Raw genomic sequence first — 6000 nt, forward strand, 5'->3', positions numbered from 1 at the left:
GCCCCACTTCCAGCAAATGTACAGGACAGATTTGTCATCTGACCACAGACTCTGGTCAGCCAGAGGCTTCTCCAAGTGAGCTCCCTCATGCTTGTTCCATCAGATGCTCAGAGTTAATGGGAAGGGAGAGGAAGAAGCAGATGGAAAATTCTTCACATATTCTTAATCACTGAAAGAAGAGACACTGAAAAGTGCTTGCTTGATATATCTACAAAACATCATTAAGATAAAAATTTTAATAAAAACTCCAGCCAGCCTTCTGAGTTGTGTAGCTGAAACATGCAGTGAATTTACAAACAGTGACATACTCCAGTGCCCTCCTTCTGGACCTTACACATGTTATGGTCTCTAGCAAAGTGAGGATTTGTCTCATGGTTTCAAGTATAAATTCGATATGCACATGATGTGGTCTGTAAGAGCACCTATGCATTTTTTGAGTTATGGGGAGTCCCTGGAGCACATCACATGTTCCAGAAGTGGTGAGCAGAGGAGCTGAATGGCTGAAACACAAAGCATTCGGTTTAGTGACAAATGCTGCTCCCTTCCAAAATACCTCCCTGTGATCTGTGGACAGGCCTAAGAGCAGAGCTGCCTCTCTTAGAGCCAGACCCTTCCTTGAGACAGGGTTGAGCTCAATCTTGTGGGCTAACATGGAAGATCTTTAAGAGAGACCTTTTGGCTCATGTAGCCATTCCAGCTTAGCACCCAGAGGAGGCTGGCAGGTGCCTAAGGTCCAAAGAAATCCTGATGTTTTTTAATTTTTTTAACTGTAAGACTGGACACCCTCTTTTCTATGAATCAGGTGCTCTGAGACCACCCTCCCTGTTGCAGAATAACTGCCCAAATGAGGGTTCCATTCTTCTAGAAGAAACGTGAAAGGCCATAGTGGCAGAGAAGTAAATCAGCCAACTTTGACCACCACCCAGTATTCAAACTGTAAAGAACTAATTTATCTGTAGAAATATTTTGTAGGGTCTGAAAATTAATTTCCAAAAAGGGGTAGATTTAAGGGAAAAAAAATACATGTGAGTGTTCTTTCCAGCATAAATAAACTCATATGAATGTGCTATCTGATGACACAGAAGAAGACCTGCTCAGCAATGCTTTTCTGAGCTGTTAGGTGTCTCACTAGTCCTAATGTATAATAAAAGTTGATTTACATTATAAAAAGAATTACTTACATTGCTTCCTTCTCAACAGTGATTTACATGTCAACAGGCAGACAAAGATGTATTCATTGCATGGCAATGGTATCACAAAGTGCCCTTGTTAAGGTATCACTCTGAGGTCTGAAAACCCCTGACAAGAGATTGCTTTCTGAATTAAACATTCTTTACATCTCCACCTCTCCCACCCAGTCCAGGATACTTCAAGAGTCAGTTTATCCATATTAGGTTATTATCCTTATTTATTATATCCTTATTTTTCTCCCACCTTGGAGAATAATCTTTGTCTGAACCTGATCAGGCAAAACGCAAGAGGCTCGTACTCAATTGCAGATTTGAGTAGAAACTCAAACACAACAATTTATTTAAAGAAGCATCTTCCTCGTGCTGCATTCCTTTACCCAACCACACCTCTCTGCCCTTCTGAGGAGCTTACAAAACCGGGAACCTGCTTAACAAGTTCACATCAGCCTTTTATTACCCACAGGCAAAGACGGTTTCCCCCTTGTACTTGGTACAATTCAGCTCTTCCCACCTCCCCTCCTCTGGCATTATGTGCTCCTTGTTCTTCCCAACCCTGCCAGATTCACCTTTTACCACACATCAAGCAGAGACCATTCTTTAGATCACTTTATCCTGGCTAGTTTCTTCACTTCTGAAGTGCTCGCACATTACTCTGCATGAATCTCATGACCTGCGTCATGAGTAATTTTTTAATTAACTTTTATAAAAACCAGTGTACAAGTGCTTTCTTCAGAAAAGATGATGTGGGCCATTCACACCAATGAGAAAGGTAACCCTAGATCCCCAACTGGAGTTCACAGGGGTGGTTATTTTAGCTTTTGATTGTCTCTAATGAAACAGATGAGAAGCTACATTACTATTTTTTAAAACAAAACTGCCATTCTTTCACTGGTGGTTCAGTTGTGTCCAGATACCATAGTAACATGCATCGTGGAATTAGAATGTACCAGGCCCAACCTTCCTTCACTTACAGCAGTGCAGGCAAGACTGAAACCTTGAGATGAGAAATGCACTGGGCAGGGCTAATAAAATGTGTAATTGACATTACAAAGTTAAATATTCACCATAAAGCATATACATTTTGGAGATTCAGCAAATAAAAGAACAGCTACAGCAATGGACACCAGAGCTGGGAATTTTCCTCACAAGGGTTGTGTCTTCTTCCTGCCAGCTTCTCCAGGCTCACTTGAACAATGAATGTACCAGTTAAGGTGGAAACAGCAAGAAAGCAAATAAAAATTTGAACAAATAGAGCAATAGACTTGAAAACACTCAGATTATAAACCTGACAGGGTTTCTTGGTCCATTTAACAATAGGTCAGAGATACAGCAGGTGGAATTTATACTGGGATGGAACCACAAACCAGGTGTCTTCTGGTGATGAGTGGAGATGAGTAAGCAGAAAAGCTCAGCAGTCTTTTGATACTTCATGTTTGACAAACGGGATCATCTTTGATCCAAGTCCAGCTCTTTGTTTGACTTGACAGTCAAACTCTCCATGAGATTGTGGCACTACCTACCCAAAAGATCAATTTTTTTACCTGCCTGTGATCTTTTACATTAAGGACTATAACTCTGTGGATCAAAGTAGGAATTGTAGATGTGAAAGAAAACTTTCACCTCACCAGCTGAAATATGTGGAGCTCAGTCACAGTGCCTGAGGCAGAGCCAACCCCTGTCCTTACAAGTGCCCCAGAACTGCAAACATCAACACACAACACCCATGGATGAATACCTGCATTCAGCTCACCACAGCTGTTTACATGTACAGGGGATGTAACTTTGCAGGATTTAAGCCAAAATGCAAAACTGATTTCTTACCTTGGCTTCACCACAGTAAGTTCTTCATGCAGACACAATACAATTCAGAGGCAAGAGTCAAGTTTCTAAAGAAATCAACTGTTACAGCAACTATGACTAAATAGATCAAAACAGTAAACATTTTATTTAGTCACTGCTTTAAGATTGCAAATACTAAGCTTTTGCCATGTGGCCTGAGAAGCAATGAAGTGAAGCATTTGGTACAGATCTCAAGGATACTTGGCATTGCAGCCAAGAAAAGTTATTTTCTTGTTCTACTTGACCCAGCGCTTCTATTTGACCCCACGCTTGACAAACCTGTGTTTGGATGAAGTGCACACATTGGAATGGTTAGGAGAAGTCACATCAGGGAGCCTGGCTATTACTGGATGTTACTAAGCCCGTCACTAACAAGTTCACAGCCTTGCTGTTTTAACAGGCTTTACATACTCAGAGAGCTCCAGAGCAGTCAGTGCATTGTGCTGGCTGGCCCCAGCTATGCTCAGTCCTAGGTTCATGTGTTCCATGCATTTAGCCTTGCTCTTTAGCCCACACAGAGTAACCTCCCTTAGAAATAGTCTCAGCTTCTCAAGAGCATTTTGAGATTGTGAGAAAGGCCCTTCTTTGGCAATGGGCTGTAGGAAATGTAACTTGTTTGTTTATACTGCACAGAGATGTTATTCCTCCCTCAAGCCTTGAGAAAATTCTCAAAGCCCTAGTTGTGTGCAATTGTATGTGGTTGCTCAGTTCCATTGTCTTAAGTCCTTAACTCCTTGTTCCTCTTCAAAATCCCCCTTTGAAGGCAATATCATTGCTTGTCTTCCCCCAGTCCAACCCTCTCTTGCTGGATTCCCTTTCTCTGTCTGCAGCATGTCAGGGCTATGCTGCAGGCAAGAGCTTTGTATTTGCATGCGTCCCAACAGTCTGACCTGCAGCTAAAAGCAACTGCTCCAGCAGAACAGGGTTATCACACTTCAGTCATTCATTCATTCTGAGATTTCTCTCCAAAGAAACCCAATCCAAGATTCCAATATACAAAGACCCAGAGGTAATTCTTTGAGATTTTCACTGTTCTGCCCAGTTCCCAAATTGGAAACTTCTTTAAGGGAAATTATGTATAAATGCAGCAAGTTTTCCTAGCAGATAAGAAATAAAAATGGTGGTGTAATGCTCTAATTACTTCCAAAATAGAATGTTACCTTCCAAATCAATGCTAAGGTGAAAAAAGCCTTAAATGTGCTGAGTAATAGAGATAAGCAATGGTGTTAGTAGAGGTCAGCTTTCTTCTGAGTCTTGAGAATTCACATTTCTATAACATAGAGAACTCGGTCTTTTTTAATGTGATAATTCACTGCATGATTTAATTCAATATTAATATCTTTATAAAAAATTAATAAATGGTATATTAGAAAAATACTGAAGGACAAACAAGCCAATGCAGTGGTTATTAATAAAAATAGCTGGGTTGAATAGCATTACTTCTTTGCTACAGTGATCAAGTCAATGCCTGAGAAACTGTACTTCAGAGATGAAAGTTGAAGACTGCTTTCGGAAAAAAATAACACATAGGACTGGAATTAAACAGGATTGATTTCAATATATGTACAAAAGGGCTTCAGTGATAATTTGCAAGCCAATGTTATGCTCTAAACCCTTCTAGATTTTCATTTCAAATAAACTACAAGGAAAGTTGTGTTTTTTTTGATGAAGCTGTTAAGACGATAATATTTCAAAGTTATGACGTGAAACTCCCCAGAGAAAAGCATCCAGACCTGCAGTTATCTCTGCACCACCCACAAAAGCAGACACAGAAAGGTTTCACCTTGCTCTTAAAACTGCCATCTTACCTGAAATACAGTAGGTGAAAATATAAAACCCAAAGCAGGGAACAGCAAGTTGTGAATCAGCTCTGTCAAAGGAAACAGAAATCCATACTGGACAATTGCAGGTTTTTTATCACCAAAGCAAAGAAAGACTGCACATTTCTTTGAGTTTTTTTTTCTGTGACAAACTATGCCTGGAATATGATCCAAATCTGTGCAAAACAAAAGCGGGGGAAAACGATGAACCTGGATGTGCTTTAATTATACATAACCAGATGGCCTGTATGTAGTGCACAGATTTGGGTTAGCCTTTGCTCTTAAGTAAAATTCATCTGTGAAAATCAGAAAATCTACTACCTGCACAGATTTGTGTTTTACTGGTGGACCAAAATGGAAGGGATCTTTCAAAAGTACAACAAAAACATATTTGGACATTTTCTTATTTAACTTTTTTTTCCCCAGAAGTTCCAGTGATTTAGACTGCCCGGGAGTGCTGACAGCCCATCTTGCATTACAAATCCACAGGAGCTCTAAGAGTGAAAGTCTGAGCTAATCATCTGCAACACAAGGGAAAGAAGACAAAGTTCAGGCCAGCCTTATTCTGCCAACTGCAGAACATTCCAGCTGTCTGAACTGTTTACAAATCAGGAATATAGCTGATATAGGTTATCCCAGATGACATATATCATTGAATTATTTATTTTTAAATGAATAACTGCAAAACTACATCCATGGGAAGTATTTATAGTGCACACAGTTCTTTGAAAGAGCTCCCCAGCTTAGCAGTCTGTCACGTGTACAAAGCACATGGTGATTAAATCCAGAGACAGTAATTGCAAGCTATGTCCCTTCAGGAAGTTACAACAGAGCTGCTATCAGGGCATGAGCTCTCTTTTAGCAGAGACACTAAAGGTACAAGTAGTAGGATCAGACAATGTTTCCAGCTAAAGTTCAGATTAATATAGTTTCACTACCTAAAATGAACATTTTCTTCTAAACATTCTTCTTTGCTTCTCTTGCATTATTGCTAGCCAGAACTTTTAAAGTAGTTACTAAAAATAAGGTTCTGAGTGTCAGTGTTCTGTTCAAGTATGAGATCTGTAAGCTAAGCCAGACTGCCATCCTTCACTCTCTTACACTTTGCTTTTGGACACAGTTTTCTTTCTTAAGAGTAAAAACACCCAGAG

The sequence above is a fragment of the Catharus ustulatus genome, chromosome 4, assembly GCF_009819885.2.
Source record: "Catharus ustulatus isolate bCatUst1 chromosome 4, bCatUst1.pri.v2, whole genome shotgun sequence".
Taxonomy (NCBI): Eukaryota; Metazoa; Chordata; class Aves; order Passeriformes; family Turdidae; genus Catharus; species Catharus ustulatus.